At 44.6% G+C, this 16827-nt stretch overlaps 1 long non-coding RNA gene across 1 annotated transcript; it reads left to right on the top strand.

Annotated features, from left to right (window-relative positions):
* The first annotated feature begins 1592 nt into the window (after positions 1-1592).
* Positions 1593-5321, top strand: LOC311432759. Its single transcript, XR_014690295.1, has 2 exons — positions 1593-2232; positions 3909-5321. It is a non-coding gene; the product is annotated as an uncharacterized lncRNA (long non-coding RNA).
* Positions 5322-16827: the final 11506 nt, after the last annotated feature.

Below are 16827 nucleotides of genomic sequence, written 5' to 3'. Positions count from 1 at the left end.
TTGTTTTAAACTTCAAAGCACTGACATGCAAATTTAAATGATTAAAAGAAAAAGGCTTTATTCTGTCTGCGTGTTTACTTATCCAGCCTGTGTAAGCAGAGAGCCCAGCCTGTGTGTGACGGAGCTTTTTCGGCATCTCCCTGTGTTTCAGTGCAGGGCATCCCCCCAGGCTGGGGGCAGTAACCGACCCCACCGGGTCCCTGGCTGGCATCTATGCTGCTTTCCCAGCTGCTTCCAGCATCCTGTGTCTGAGGGCAGTGGGCAGGCAGGAAACAGACAGCCACCATCAGCAGACTGCAGTCAATGCATAACGAAGCAGACACCTGATAGCCTGCAGCAAACAGCTCAGCACAGGGCAGCCTCCCTGAAACACCATCAGGAATGACCGGGGTGCAGGAAGACCCCAGGCCCAGCACCTTGACACTACAAGCATGGTGCTCTCTCTGGTTTGCAGATAATCCCATCACAATTAAAACTGGTGTCACCATCTCCTGTCCAAAATTAACACATTTGGGTTCCTAACATAGTTAGGGTATCTTCTGCCTGTCTCCTGTGTTTGAAGTGTGCTGGCTGCTGGATCTCTGGTAGCTTCTTGGAATAAATGGCAGACCAGCAGCTGCCCTGTTCCTGGGATGCTTGGAGGCATTCAGGGGGCATTTCATGCTGGCAGCCCTGGGGAAGAATATTTCAGGTTTCATCACTTGAGAGAATGAAAAGAGCATGGAGGAACCATCGACCAAAAAGCTGAGTTTCACCACCAGTAAATCTTCCTGAAGTATGAACGTGACCTGACCCAGCTACCCTCACTTCTATGGCCTGACAGGCCTGCCCCCTGCCCAAAAAACACTGTGTTTGCAGGAATCCTGTCCCTCTGCCCATGTCTTGTGCAGAGGTGGTGTGTGGCAGGCAGGATGAGAAGGGACAGAGGGGCCAGGCTGAGGGAGATGCTCCAGGGGGCCTTGAGGAGAGGCCATGGTAGCTAAAAACCAGCTTTTAGGAAAGGGACAGGGATCTGCTTTGGGAAAGGCTGTGAGGTTTGTTGGCTCCACGGCCTCCCGGGCCTGTTGAGCTGTGCTGCGGAGCAGGCCCGTTTGTTTACCTTCCCGGGAGATGAAAAACAGAGTGAGATTTCGCAGCACTCAGATTCCCTGAATTTTTTTTTTAAGATTTTGATTAATCATGAGGCATTTTGGCAAGCTCCTCAGATACTCCGTAACCCCTGTTTAATCAGTCACAGCCTAAGTGCTTATTCTGTCTGGTCGCTAGCGGCACGGCAGGGACTGGTGGGCCTCAAGGTGCTGGGGGGGCCGGCAGCTGGATCTTAGGGTTTGTGCTGGTATCCCCTCGGTTTCTGCAAGGGGAGACCTCGTGACAAATGTCCTTACATGGGTGTAGAATGAGGAATAACCTTAATTTGTACTCTGTGGTGTCACAGCTTGCTTTTAGGGCTCAAGGGATAAAAAGATCCAGACTTCAAGGATCTGGAGGCCATCATCACTCCCGTTAAAACTGGAAAATGAGGCCATCAGTGTTGCGACTGTCAGAAGTTGTGGCCAGACAGGTTATAAAAGTGGGGAATCCCAGTCTCCCTCAGCTCCCTGAGTGCCCCTGTGATGCTGGATGAAGGGGTGGAAAGAGACCCCTGGGCTCAGGCACATGCTGGCTGTGTCACCATTAGCATCTCAGTGCTAATGGGGCACTTGGAGTAAACATCTCCACGTGCCATGCTTTGATTAGGATCGTGGAAGAGTTTTGGAGGATATGAGCTGGGTCACTTCTGAAAGAAAAGAGTTTTTCCTTCCAAAACAAGTGAATCCCAGGAATATGCCTAAAGATGTTACTTTGCAGACCTTGGGTAATAATATAGGCCACTGATTTGCTGAACAAAGTAAAACCAAACATATCTGGAAAATCAGCATGAACAAAAATTGGCACAGGATAAAAGAAGAGAGCTTCTACTGCAAAATAAATGTTTTCATTTTATGTGTAACAGTGCAGCAGCATTAAAAAATATACTATTCACTGCTGCTTCCAAGTGCTGCTTCCACCACCTTTGGGAACATCAGGTTTCCACCATCACAGTGCATCCGTCTCTCCGTTTGCTTCTGTGACAATGACTGCAGCTATCTGTGTGGTACATGCACAGGATCGGAAGTGTCATCTGGTTCTTCTTCAGTAAGAGACTCATCAGCACAATTTTCTAATGGTCTTTGTGCAACAGCAGTTATGAAGGTACAGTCTTCTAATTACCTGTTTCATTTGCTTGTTTGTTTGTTTTGCATTATCAGAAAGAAGAAGCTGATAAGCAGGTTCCTTTCAGATGTATGGCTTGAAGATCCTGGCTGACCCATGTTCTACCTCAATGTCATAGAGTATATAGGGGACTGCATCATTATAAGACTTGAGCATTTCCAACAGAGGATGACAGGGATAGAGATGAGAAAGCAAAGCTCCAACTGAAGGTTCAGTAGATACTGGCAATTGATAGACTTCCAGAACAAGTCCATTAAAACCAATCTCAGTAAAATGAAAAATCTATGGAATAGTGTTTCTGACACACATAAATGATAAAGATTCCTCTCATGTGTGTTGTATATGGTGAGTTGAGCATTCCCTGCTTTTTCTCTATGTATCAAAGGCAGCTCACACCTTGCACAAGTATTTGCAGGTATCAGTATCTTTTAACTGGGGGCATGAGTTTTCTCTCAAAAGAGGGGTGTTTTACAGTGAGGCAAGTATTTTTTTTCAGATAGGCCCTGCTTGCATCAGCTTTCAACATTCAATCATCTTCAGACCCCAGCTTTCCTAAAAAGAAGTGCTATCCCTCTTCATAGCCAGACAGTGAGTGATTCAAAGAGTTAGGCCAGGTGTCATAATATAACAGGATTTATATATATATATATATGTGTGTTTATTTATTTATTTATTTATTTTGCCATCCTATACATGCCCTAAGTCTTTGGTCACCATTATGGGTTTTGGTTCATTTCCATAGTTCCTGCCACTAATGATGTCTTAGAAATTAGTTTCCCAGAGCAAGGTCTGTGGTCGTGCCATGTAAGAACATTTCCCTGCCAGTCATTACTTCAGCCAGCTTGTGTGTTTGGGAATTGTCCAGCAAGTTGTGTGCACAGGAAAGTCTGCTTTCTTACTTCTCTCTTTCTCTTCCATGTAATAGCTGCTCTGTATTTACACATTATCTCACCAGATTTTTGGTGTGCTACTCTCATCATTTTTTCTGACAGTGATAAAATAATTTATTTCCCATTCGTCTTTATAGCTGAGTGACATGAAAATTGCAACAATGCAGCTGATGAATGAGCAGGTGAAACAGTTGCAAATGACATCTAGGTAGTCAAAGAACAGTTTTATTGAGATAACCAAACACTGAGTTAACTGCCATGCAGACAGCTTGTAGTGGGTGTCCTGGGATCCCTTTTGTCTACAGTTGCTGAGTAACCAAACAAGCAAAGAACCATTTTCTTTTAAAATTTCCTTCATGGTGGTATTTATTAGTTAGAAAAAATATACAAACATTCCCCTCTAACTGGCACCAAACTATTATCCAAAGGAATATTCACACACTGTCTTTCATGAAAGAATTTGTTTATTCTGAAGCTATCAGAAGCAGGATAAGCATGTGTGTTGAAGATACTGAAGGGATGATCACACAGCTTCCCACATCAGGCCTGGAGCTGGTCCAGACAGATGTATGGTGAGACTCTTTGTAGCCAAGAGTTATACAACTGGCACTGATTTTTCCTGAAAAATTCTCAGGCTGCTTAGATAGACTGTTCAGCAACTGCAGTGGAATAAAATAGCCACAATTTGTTGTTTGTTTTGTAACCCTGTTAAATTTCTAACAAAGATAGCAGATAACTCAGCAGTTTTCTTGTGTCCATCTTCAGACTAGGGAAGCATCAGACCTGTGCTCAGCCTATGCCTTTTAAAAACTGCAAGGACACACTGGAAACACTCAGAAGAGCAACCTGTACATATGTGAAGTTTGATATTTTAATGTTGTCATATTCCTTCCACTGCTGATACATAGTAAAGTAATTGCACTGCTGCAAGGGAAGAGAAATTCGAACCTGAGAGAAGAGGAAGTGAGAAATACACTGTCCTGTTCTCTTGCAGCTCCTGAAGCACAAATGCTGCTGTGTCCTCTGCTAACAGCTTGATGATGCTTTTAATCATGCATACTTTCTAACTAAAATGATGAAGTGATATGAAGAGAGAGTAATGATCCACAAGCTTTCAAAGAATGGAAATGTCAACATTAATAAGCCGTTGAAAGTTTGGGACTTCCCTGAAACTTACCTTGAAGCAGCTTTAGCTCATAATCCTCAGTTCCCGTTTGAATCTTCATGGGAAATATCATGGCAAACTATCACACCAGAGTGGCTCCACACCTCCGATCCTGGCTAACAATACAATAATGGAGCTGGATATGAGGTTTTCTTACTCCTTTTTAGACTCTCAGAAGGGTTTGGGACTTTTCTCTGCAAGATGGTGGATAGTAGCTGCAAAACTCCACTTAGAAAACTGGAAATGAGAAATTACTCTTTCAAATGGATAAAATATGTCACCCACATCAAACAGGCAGCATTCTACAGATTTAAACACATCTGATAGACTCAAACTAAATGGAAAAATCAATTATATGTTCTACAGAGCTGAAATGGAGACCTGACTGGAAGTCTTCCAATGGAAAGATTTTTCTTGCAGAATGCTGACTACAGTTAACTGTCTTGAGGATACTTTTGGCCATCAATAAAAAAAATAATCAACTGAAGAAAAAAAGATGGAAATATAATTTTAATAACATCGAACATTTTTTTATTTGGATATCATCATTCTTTTTCTTTGCATTATAAACAATAACATCTTCCCAAAAGCTTATTTGAATCAATCGCTTCATTTTTGTTAGCACAAGATGTTTTAACCATCTTATATATTTTTTTTTTTCAAAATTAGGATTCATTTGCAATATTCATTCTGGAATGAAAGAAACTTCAAAGTTGTAAAATGCTGTCTGCAATGAAAAATCTAACTCCAGGATTAGCTGTTACTTTTCTCCACTGAAATGACCTTCATTTACTGGCTTGTCCTTTTATTTATATGAGAAAATATTTCAGCCTTTGAAAGCAAAGAACAGTTGTTGACTGGGACATTCTTCTCACACCTCACAATATGTCTCTATAGGAATGCAAGGAAGTTTTACTTTTTTGATATATACCATGTTCCTACAAACAGTTATACAATAAACATGTGTCTAAGTAACTTGGATTTATTAAACTTTGCCAGAATGTTTGGAAAGCTACATTATATTATTTATTGGCTTTGTATTTATTTATTTTTTTTTATTGTTGTTCATCCCTAAGACTCAGACTGAAAATTTCCTCGGTCTATATGGAATCCCTAATGAAGACAAGCAAGATTTACATTTTTTAATCTGGGGTCTGGATTTTCATTTTGATTTATGGGAATAGCAATGAAAAAGTATGTCCTTAGGACATGCACCAAACTTCTTTGATAGTCTGTCAGCAAGGACTGCATGGCTAAGGATAAATAAAAGGAGGAAACTACTGCTTGACAGATTCCAGAGGAGGGGAGAAAGAAAAGAAGCCAGGGAGGGCTGGCATTTCTTCAAAAAAGTGATAGTGAGGCCACAAGGACAAATGTGCCAGCTAGGAGAGGATGGGAGGGTAAAGAATAACTTGGCTAAAACAGTGGCTTTTGGCACTAGATGGAAACAGAAAGAAAGAGAAATCCATGTTGTGTGAATAAAGAAGCATAAAGACTGGAAGAAAGAGGCAAGGCTGGAGCCAGACAGGAACATCTCAGAAAGGGACGTGGCATTGGTGGCTTTGCAAGCAGTGATGGCCTAGAGCATCGAGGAGACTGAGTTTGTAAGGAGAAGCAGCAGCTCTGTTAGACAAGTTCATGTGGATGACTGAATGCAAGACTTGTTGGGCACCAAGGTCCTTCCTGAGGAGACAACAAAGATTGTGGCACATGTCAGGTAGCAGCTACCAAGAGAAGCCTAGAGGAAGAAGAAGCTCTTTGATAGATGCCATCACACAAAGAACAAGGCCAAGGAAAGCTCTGGTCCACAGCTCAGCAGGGATGCTGCTGTTGGAAAAAGACTTATGCTTCTTGTACATTTTTGTGCCAGCCTTTGCTACAACCAGGTGGCCAGCACGTTAGAGGAAAAGAGGCACGGCTGTGGCATTTAGTAGTTAACATACAGCTTAAGAAGAACTCAGCTATTTTCAAATTTGGAATGTCTAACTAGTCGTAGCAACAAGGTCCTTAAGGCACAGGCTGAAACAATTACAGACCCATTGGCTTGGGTTTCCAAGCTGTTCTGGAAAAGTGGAGGGGTCTCGAAAGTCTATAAAAAAGAACAAATGTAGTGTCCCTCTAAGGAGGAAGAGCAGGGAAGTACAAGCTAGCCAGGTTCATTTTAATCCTCTAGAAATTTTTGAATCAATGGCAAGGAAATAAACAGCACTCAGCACGGATTTGTCAAGAAGGAGTTGTAGGAAATATTGAGTAAAATTCGTCCTGTGATGGGCTGGCAGGCTTTGTGGGTGGGGGCCAGAGGCTTGACTTCAGCCAGGCACTGAGTGCTGCGCCTTGCTGTTTTTGTAAGCAAGGTAGGGAAATGTGGGGAACTGGACATCGCTCAGAGCGGACTAGATAAAAATCCATAAAGAAGGAAAAAATTTGGAGAAATGGAAAATACTGAGGGATCGTTCAGGTCCCTTCCCACTTGTTTTTCTATGATTCTGTGACTTTTTATGTCCATAAATGATTATTATTACCTGATTTTCCATTCTGTCCCTGCCCTGCCCTGAATTCCATACTGCTTTTCTGCGTCTGATTGATACGGAGCTCTCAATAGTGCCTGCTGAAGTATACTGTGAGTGCTTCTTAGTCCTAAGTGGCATCGAGATCTGACAGCCTGTTTTGCCAGAGGAGTTTCTTTGCTCTTTAAAGTTATTACATTCAGTAAAACAAGGCAGAGAGATGGAATTATTATTATCCCCACTTTGCAGGCAAGAAACCAAGACACAGAGAAGCCAGACTCCACAGAAACCAGAGCAAAGCTTGTAAATGAACCCAAATGTCCCCGGTCCCCAAAGAGCATCTTGTGTGCACAGCTACCCTATTTATCCTGAGGGCAGAATGGGGTGTCATCTGCCATCGAGGGTCCTCAAGTCAGTAACTGAGTACAGGAGTGATAGGGTTGAGTCTGAATCGTGTAAGCCCAGGAAATGCTCCTGGGGCTTGAACAGCCTAACGAAGCCAAAGTTTGGATATCAGCATCGCAAGCTAATGAGCCTTCCAAAGCTCCCCTCAGGTTGTCTGAAGCCACTCCCCAGCCACAGATTTAATTCTCTCTATACACTCTGAAAAATGTGGTCTATTTAATATTCTATCTACATCTTAGCTTGAGGCTAATTGAAGCTATTGTAGTTAAGGTTTTGTTGTTTTTTTTTTTTTTTTTCTGGTCTGTTAGCTATACCTACACTGGCAAACTACCATTTGTGACGTAAAGCTACATGTGATGTGTCCCTAAGCCAAAACATATATGATCTTGGGCTGGAAGGTTAACAGCTAGCAGCCAAATGCAGCAAAAGCAGAGCTCTGGAAGTGTCCCTTGAGCATATGTAGGCTGCAGCCAAGGCACGGTGAGAAGATGCCAGAACAGCAGACCCTGAAGCGCTTGCTCGATTCTTATGGCAATCCTTTACTCAGGCAAAACTCTCCTTGGTTTTACGAAAATGAAGACTTTGGAGCGTGGATTTTTGGTGCTTAGGGGTAGATGACTGTGAACACAGAAGCTCCTGTGAGGAAAGCTCCCCTCTGTGGTACCTACAGAGATGCTGATGGTAAGTACCACATCATGTCCCATGCTCCAGGGCAGCCAACATCGCTGACATCATGGGAAACATCACCACAGCACTGACAAAAGCCTTCCTAACATAGCGCAGGGACTTGGGAGCAGGGAAAATGCTGCCCTGGCTGCCTGCACATCCATGGGGCAAAACAATTTCAAGCCAGCCTCTCTCATGACAGCAGGAGAGGCAGAGTGCAACAGCCCGAAGTGATGGGAAGTTTTTGGTCATCACTTCGCTGTGATGCCACAGTGATGGATCAAGAGAAGGCCACCACCACTGTGGGTCCTTGGTGGTCGTGCCTAACTGTGCCCAGTGGGCCTGAGGTGATGAAAAACTAATTCACTCTGAGCTGGTCAAGAGGTAATGAGCAGGCCACCTCCAGGAATTCCCTCTGAATTCATGCATTTTCCTGGGAAACCACAGGATTTGGCCACCAAGGCCCATCCCATGGCAGGGAGACAAACAGCCATGTCTCTCCTTCTAGGTCACAACCAGCTGCTGGACCCAGAGGGATTCCTCTGAACCTTCCTCTGGCAGTCCTCACCATGTAGACCCAAATGCAGACCCAAACAAACAACGCAGACCCAAACAAAAACATAGTTATATAAAAAGTAATCAGAATGGAATTAAAAAATATTTTCATTTTGCAAATCTGTTCACATTTGCAAATGTGAACATTCTTGCTTTTTTTTTTTTTTTTTTCAATTCATGGAATATTTTAGTATTTCAACTTTGCGATAGTTTAGCCTTGAGTTTCTTCTTTGCTGCCAAATGTAATAAACTAAGTGGTGGCCACAGGGTAGCACTTTTCTCTATTTTTTCACTTTTCCCTTTGTTACCCTTAGTTTTCAAGACATCATAAAAAGAAGGAAGTTCTGAAAATTTAGAGAGCAGCAGAAGGAAAATGAAAAGAAAAATGAAGTATGGGGAGAATATCAGGCATTATTCATTTTCAGTAAAAGAAAAAAAGATTAAAGTATTCTGATATGGCAAATGGGCCTTTTCTCAGAAATTTGAATGGGCAATGGGAATGAGAGGCCCAGCCTAACCCGGTTTTTGTAGCCACACACAAGCCACAGGCTAGTCCCTCTGACTCCACGGGTGGATCTGTTCTGCCGAGGCATAAAAATGGTTTGTGCCACACTGTTTGGCTTAAATTACAAATATACTTAATGCCATACTCGAATGAAGTCTGAGGCGACTTAATTTGGCCAATTAGTCCAAGACTGGGGCCGGTGACATCCCTTATATAAACATTTCAGAGTCAGTGCAAACAATTTCCTACTTTGCACAAAACAAAACCTCCCTCTTCCATAAAATTCAGAACACAGAAAGAAAAATTGGCCAGAACAAGTCCCTTGGTAGAGAGGCTGCTTTCTGCAGCTATGCGAAAGAAGGTGTTTTACAAGCAAAACTGTAAAGTCATATAAAACAAGGCTCCAGCCACAGCAACGAAATGGGAGGTGCACTGGCTTTTTGCTTGTGCAGTGACGGATCAGTGTGGAGGGAAGCACAGCGATGGCTGGATCAGAAGCCATAATAGAAACTGGACAACTGCTGTCTATTAAAAACTCTTCATCCCCATGTCACGGGTGCGTGACGCAGGATGGAGTCCACTGTGACCTGGAAAGCAGCAAGGGGAGGGGAAGAGGAGAGACATGACAAAGGGGTCAGCATACTTGAGCATTTGCCTCGTACAGAATGAATCTGGAGCAGCAGCATTGCTGGGAAATAAAGTAATATAAGAGAATTTACAGGGCAACATCTGTTTCAGTGTCAGAATTCATTAGTAAGGAAAAGGAGAACACAGGTACACCAGAGGGATTTGGAAAATCTGAGATTACAAGCAAATGTGCCATTCAACATCCGTTGTTTTCTGTTTCGTGCAACTTTGCTTAACAGATCAAAAGAATTTGAGTCCAGCTAAAGAGTATATGTGAGGCTTAAAAGTATTATGGTACTCATTATCCTTCACGCAATCCTCTTTAATGATTTGTTCTGCAGCCATATACAGGATCACAAAGGCAATAAAAGTGGGAAATGTTGAGTTAAAGCAACAGCCTGCACAGTGATGTCATCTATACAATAAACAAGCGTCAACGCAGAGCTATAAATAATCTTTTTATCATAATCTTGAGTTGATCCGATACCAGATGTATACACACTTCATGAACATTCCTTAGCTTTGAAGAAAGAGGACAATAACCTGTAATATAACGTTGGATGCATTTATATGTGTGCTTCTCGTGGGTAATATACCTTACAGGCAGGAGGGGACCAGGCCATTGTCTCTCCTGCTAGCAAAGCCTGTGCCAAGCATGACACAGTGCTGGGAGCACAGAGGCTAAAAGGGTCACTCCACGCTGGTAAACGTCTACCCAGCAGCAGGCAGGTCTTTAGAGGTACAGAAAAGCCTTTAAAAAAATAATACATAAATAAAATTATTCATTGTGTGAGACAGTTCTAGTTTACATGGGGACGTGCCCAGGTTCCCAGTGCCAACCCTTCCCCAGTGCACCTGAGCTTTTTCTCTGTACAGTGCAAAGTCTGAATGAAGCAGGTTGTTGTGGCACGTCACAGTGCATAAACATTAATCCGTGATTAAACACCAATCTTGGGCAGCTAAATCTGTTCTTTTGTTCAGGGCTTCTTGTATAATTCTCTTTCTATGAGATATTTCTGTCCAACAGAAGCTTTTACATTATAACAATTGCATTAAAAAAAGAAAATCTCGTTGCATCAGTCTAACAGTGTCTTGGTGCTGGCTCAAGCCTGTGAGAATCTTTCCATTGACGTCATTAAGCTTTTATTCAGGCCCTTAATCTGCAATCAATCAACCCTTAATATTATTCCGTGCAGAACTCCATGCCTTCTTTTGGTGATAGAAAAAAAAAAAAAAGAGACTGAATGCTTGTCCCAGCCACCCATGCTGGCAAAATTGCCTGGGTCCCAATCGCATTTTCAGTAAACCTCAGTCAGGAGTTGTCCTGAAACGCACTACTCTTTGGCCATTTCTCCTTTCTGTACGTTCCTCTAGATTCATGTTTTGGCTTTCGTGCCGCACTGGGCTGTCCCTGCAGACCCTGCTCTTGTGGCATCCCTGGTGCCACCGGGGACCAGCAGCCTGAGCTCTGGGCTGGCTCCTGGGGGCACGCAACGCTTCCCAGAGGCAGGATCTGGGGTGTTAAATCCTCCTGCCATAGCACGGGCTATTTACTAATGGTGCTGGGAAAATACATGGCATTGTTAGGAAAAGAGACATATAAACCCTAATCTTGCCAGGTCTCTACCAGCATTGTGTTAGGTTCGTCTTCTTACCTTTTCCATCTCGTGGCTGCGGTTCCTCATGGGGCAGTGACTCTGCACTGGCTGCCATGCAGGTTTGTCCACCGAGCAGATCTGATGATGGGGACTTTCCCCTGTTTTATGCCCTGGTGATCCTTCTGGTACTCCTGCATGAAGGGGTGCCCACCGTCCAGGACAGTTTCACAGGGCTATATAAAGCTCAGTAATTATCATCCCTCACCCCAGCACTTACAGTGAGGCTGTGCCCAAGGTAAAACAGATTTCCTCCTTTAGCAGCAACCAGAAGAAAAAGGAGGAAACAAAAATTCAGGGATGAGCAGAGGTGTCTGAGAACATGGGACATGCCGCGTTCACCTGGAAGAGGAGTGATGGGAGGAAGGGCTGCACACCAGGAGTGAGGTCAGACACGGGCAGTAAGGAAACAGGCACAACAGCGAGCACAGAGGGGCCAGCAGCTGCAAGGTCATGGGTGGGAATGGCAGCCTGCTGCTTCCAGCTGTAGCTGCAGGTCCGTAACACTTCGGGAAATCATCCTGCAAAGGCTTGGACATGCTTGCTTCAGTGCTTAGGTGTTCCTGAATGGAGGAGAAATTATCCAGCGTCTCCATGAGGCCAGAGAAGTGGGGAAAATGTGCTTAGCATTATAGAGAGACTTTAAAAAGCAGGACATTCTGGATTGCTGCAGGTCCAGAGAGTGTCCATGTGTCTGAAGTAGCCCGGGACCAGAGCAGGAACCACTTCCAGGTCTCTCAAGTCTTGGTCCCACATCTCATCCCTGCTGACTCCCTGGGGGGCAGCTCCTTTTGTGTTCCCATCCCTTCCCCTCCCAGACTGCAGGGTGAAGCGTGCAGATTTGGAACAGGAAAGGAAACTGCCATGGGACACGGGGGTGCAGGGCTCAGGGCTGTTCTGCAGCAGCCTTCTCTGAAGGCAGCAAGCAGGCGCTGCCCAGCACCCATGGGTGCGCACTCAGAGGCAGCAGTGTCCCGAGGGCTGACCTGGGGCCATGGAGAAAGCAGAGGAGCCACCAAGCTCAGAGGCAAGCTTAAACTTCTGGCACATCTGAGCGAGGGTGAAAGTGGTTTGGGCTCCTTCAGAGTTTTTTTTAATACACAGTGTATAGGAAAAGGGCCGTGGGTCGGTGCCTCTGACACCCTCACCTCCCAGCCCTGCCAGAGTTCCCCCTGTTGCTGATGGCCTTGCTGTGCCTGTCCTGGATGTGCGCTGTGTGAGATATGGCAAACCTCGTTCACGAGGAGAGGGCTTTCTCTGGGTGATAGACAGCAAGGGATCCCCTGTCCTGCCCAGGTGCAAGGGTGAAACGTGAGCCTCCAGCCCCAGCAGTGCCGCAGGCGCTCAGAAGCAAACACTGCTTCTTTCTGTCTTGTAAGCAACCTCACTATATTATACAGCAGCTTCTTTACAATGCTAAAGATTACATACTTGTAACCTGAGGTTTAATTTACGGTGAAGCCATAAATTAACTTATTCTCATCTCTCATCGTTCATTGTTTCTAGGAAGATACGAGCAGATACAAGTCACAGCTGGAAAACGAGGGGGAAGTGCTGGAGCAGCCAGAGGGTTCCGTAGTACCCACATTCACTTTGTGCTTATGAATTATGCCAACAACAGCAAATGTATTTACACACATTAGGAGCACGTCCAGGGTAATTCTGCGGTGTGTAAAGCATGTGCGGGCAGCCTGGTGCTGTGTGTTCTGCAGAGATACCCTGCATCAGCAACACGCTGCTCTGGTTCTGAATTATTGCCGAGAGTTCCAGGTGCTGTACAAGACCGAATGCCTTTGCACTATAAATCACACGAGAGCAATAATTTTTGCCTTTCACAATGAGAAAGCTTGTTCTGGAAAACCTTCCCTTTCAAAGGGCCCCTCTTGATTTCGGGTGGTTTGGGCTTGCAGGTCTCACTACTTTTCTAGGCTAGGGTTCACGGAGAGAAACTGAAAAAACAGATTGATGTCTTTAACATTTATTGCAGGCGTGAATATAATATAACACAAAGGTAATGGTGACCAGCCCGGGGCAGTGAGACCTTTGTTACATTGCTTATAGTCACAGGAAATTAAAAAGTTGAAGCTAAGGAGGGACAAAGTTTGTGAAGTGCAGGATGGCTGCTTGTTGAGCGCTGCTACTCCCTGCTACAGGGGACCTGCTGACAGCCCTGCTGCTGCCACAAGTGTCCTGCCATTTCGGGTGTCCTTATTAGAGGCTCGCTCTCTGGATATGCAAGAAATGCAACTGTCAGTTTGCAAGGCAGTGTTCTTGCTCTCAGCATTGCAGAAAAAAAAAGAAATATCTGGAAATAAAAATTCAATGTAATTAACGGCTCACAGAAATTGAGAGGAAGAAGTACCCCAAGTAAGTTATTGTGCCAAACATCATCACTTTAAATCAAAGTGAGCAGGGCTGTCTGATTGACCAGCCTGTACTCAGAGCTGCATCATTTCTATGTGCAGAAAGACCAGCATTTCGCCAGCATTACGGAGTTAACAACTGTTGGTAACCTGACTTTCTCCCTAATAACATAACCTGGCCAACCACTGTTGCATGAAATCTTCTCAGCAAAGAGCTGCAAGGCTGTGCTGATTGCCCTGGTGCTGCAGCCCCTCTGCTGTGGCTGGATCTAGGCAGACAACTGCTTTGTCTGTAGCTCACTGAATGAATGAAAAAAAAAAAAAAAAAAAAAAAAAAAAAGAAGAAGACAGAAATCCCCCAGCCTGTGTCAAACGAAGGAGGAGGATTAGGAAGCAGGGAGGTACCTGGATAAGCATTTCCACAGAAGGGATTAGCACAGCTGGGCTCAAGAGCCGAGTTTCCAGCTGATTTGCCTCCCCCATCTCCAGCCCCTGGGTCAGGACATCTGCACAAAGTCCCTGGAGCACCACACACTAAGCCCTCACACAGGCTTGCCCATCCCAAGGGCGGTCTTCCTGGCTCCACGCTCATGCTGACCACGTTTGCATCAGCCGTCCAGCGTCTCCCACCCCAGCAGCCCCCAGGATCACCGTCCTGAGGCTCTTCTGGTCTCACACAGGCTGCAGAGATGTAATTCTTCTTGCCTTGAAGGCTGGGCAACCAGCATCTCGTGGGGCTACTGCTTCTGAGTGGAGGAACCCAGCCAGCTGCAACTGGCTTTTGACCCAAAAACTGGTGATGCGGAAGGGGACAGGGTCTTTGACTGGTTCTATCCAGCCTTCTGTTCCCAGGCACAGAAAGTGAGTTAAGGAGGATTGGGGTTATGCTGTTATTCTCCTGGATAAATGCTACTGACGGCTGGGTAGCCTTGGCTGGCAGCACTGTTGGATTTCTATTCTTACATTTGTATATTTTAAGCCCAGGGAAAGCAGCCGAGGCCACAGGCTGGGTAATTTCTGAAAATCCCAGAAAAACAAAACAAAACAAAACAAAACAAAACAAAAAGTCTAATAAAATTTCCCTTAGAAGGTGCCTATCCCACACGAGGAGGGATGTGTTGGCATTGCCTCTGGCCATTGGCACCTCTCCCATGGCAAGAGGCGATGTGAAAGCACGGTCAGATGCTCCTGGGGCTCTTCCAGTTGGGGGCCACTGGCTGACCTGCACCCGATGTTTCTTAGACCTCATCCCTCCTTGCACCATGTTTCACAAAGGTTTGCTAAGGAAACAACCCCAGATCAGTTTTTTTCACCCTTTTTAAATATATCGGCAGTGACAGGTGTAAAATTACACCAAGCAGGCAATAACTCTGACCTGTCTGAGTGCCAATTACGTGTCCTTTTACAACACTGGGCCTCTGCCTGAACACATCATTTAGGAGAAAAATGTGTTGTAAAAAGGTATTCTTTCAAAAGAATGCTGTAAAAAAATGATTGTTAGTATTGGTCTCACTCATTTAATCTTCAGCCTCTCCCTGCTCTTCCCCCATCCTGGGATAAAAAAGCTCTGGGTGCCCTGTGCTGCATGTGCAGTCCTGTAGAGCTAGGGAATAGGCCTAAATACACATAAATCTGAGCTGTGTAAGGTCTCTAGCTGGGAAAACGGCTTACAAAAATCCCAGAAAGATGACCGCCCATAAAACAAATGCCGGACAGCATTATTTGGAGGGCAGGGACCCCGCATACAGCAGGGTTTACAGAAGAGGAGCTGGCTTGGCAGGCAGAGCAGCTCCCAGCCCGGGCTCGTGCCCCAGGTCGTGTCCCCGTCGGTGGCTGCTACCAGAAGTAGAGCTTGGCCCGGGCTATGTGATTTGGTCAATAACAACTAAAGACTGGCTGGAGATGGGGGGATCCAGCCACTAAAACATGAATGTCTGGATATTGTCCCTTTTCTAAAGTTACAATTTACACATGAATTTATTTACACACTCCATGTGTGGAACCACGGCCTGCTCTGGAGCCTGGGGGACTGCTGTGGATTGGCATTGGAGCTCTCCAGTGGAAGAAGGTGAGGATGATGTGCTCATGAAGCTCGTAAATGCATGTAGGAAGTAACCACGGCTGTTGCGAAGGAAGCTGAACTTATCTCAGCATGAAGGGGACCCGAGGGTGGCCTTTGTTTTAGATAAATAGCTCTATCAGTTGAGTGGGTCAACTAGTTATGTAAATGTCTTCCCTAAAACAATCAATAGGGAGTGTTATCTTCCTGAGCCAGCCACGCCAGCATGGGGGATGTGTGTTTGTGGCTCATAGAGTCTAAAAATCAAGCAAGAAACCAAATGAACTGTGAAGAGAGCAGTGGGATTGAACTGGGTTCAACCAGTGGTGGAAATCACCTTTGTATTGCAATCCAGCTGAACCTTGCAATTGTTGTATTGTGTGTGCACTGTGATCTCATACTCCCACACAATGTCAAATACTCACAGATAAGTAAATCTGATATTAAATATTAAACTCTTCTCATCTGGACTATCCAAAAGAAGTTAGTGAGAGGGTATAAGGCTCTGATAACCTCATGCCTTGCCCTCACCAGTAACCAGTCTAAGGAATTGACTTCCTAAGCCCGTTGGAGCACATTTCTCCTGCCAATAAAGTTGGTTTCCTGTTCTCTGTGGAGGTTATCACACTTTCTTGTCATGGTAGTTTCCTCTGTCTCCCTACAGTTTCCCAAGCTGTGCATGACCGAGAGAACTGATACAAAACCACAGCTTCTCTGCAAACTTCCCCAAGTATCTCCCAAGAAAACATCTTACCTGTAGAAAATCTCTCTCCTGCGTGTCCATAAGTTCTGCCCAGGCTCTTCTCCCCGATTTCCTTATCCCTCAAGCCACTCACACTCAGTTATAGAGGCTGAGATGAGCAGAAAAGCTGATTGTTTATCATTTGTCCACGTTCTGTAGAGCAGAAGAGGGAAGGCTGAGCCCTTGCTCTTGAACAGAAGTAGGCAGAATGATTCAAAACATGTTCATGCTTTTTACATTTTTGTAATTACATTACATAGTGTAACAATCTTATAATGTACTATTATAAAACTATAATAGTATCTTTGAGTATTTTATTAATATACATAATGGCACATTTTTATACTTAAATGCGTATGTTTTTTCTTTTCTAGCCAGCTAGTAGAAACACTGGACGAGAACCCAAAAGCCCTAAAAAAAAGTTGAAATATATCA

This window comes from Aythya ferina (assembly GCF_964211825.1).
Source record: "Aythya ferina genome assembly, chromosome: 2".
NCBI classification, from domain to species: domain Eukaryota; kingdom Metazoa; phylum Chordata; class Aves; order Anseriformes; family Anatidae; genus Aythya; species Aythya ferina.
Note: the sequence above shows the minus strand (reverse complement) of the source record. Positions and strands in the feature narration are given on the sequence as shown.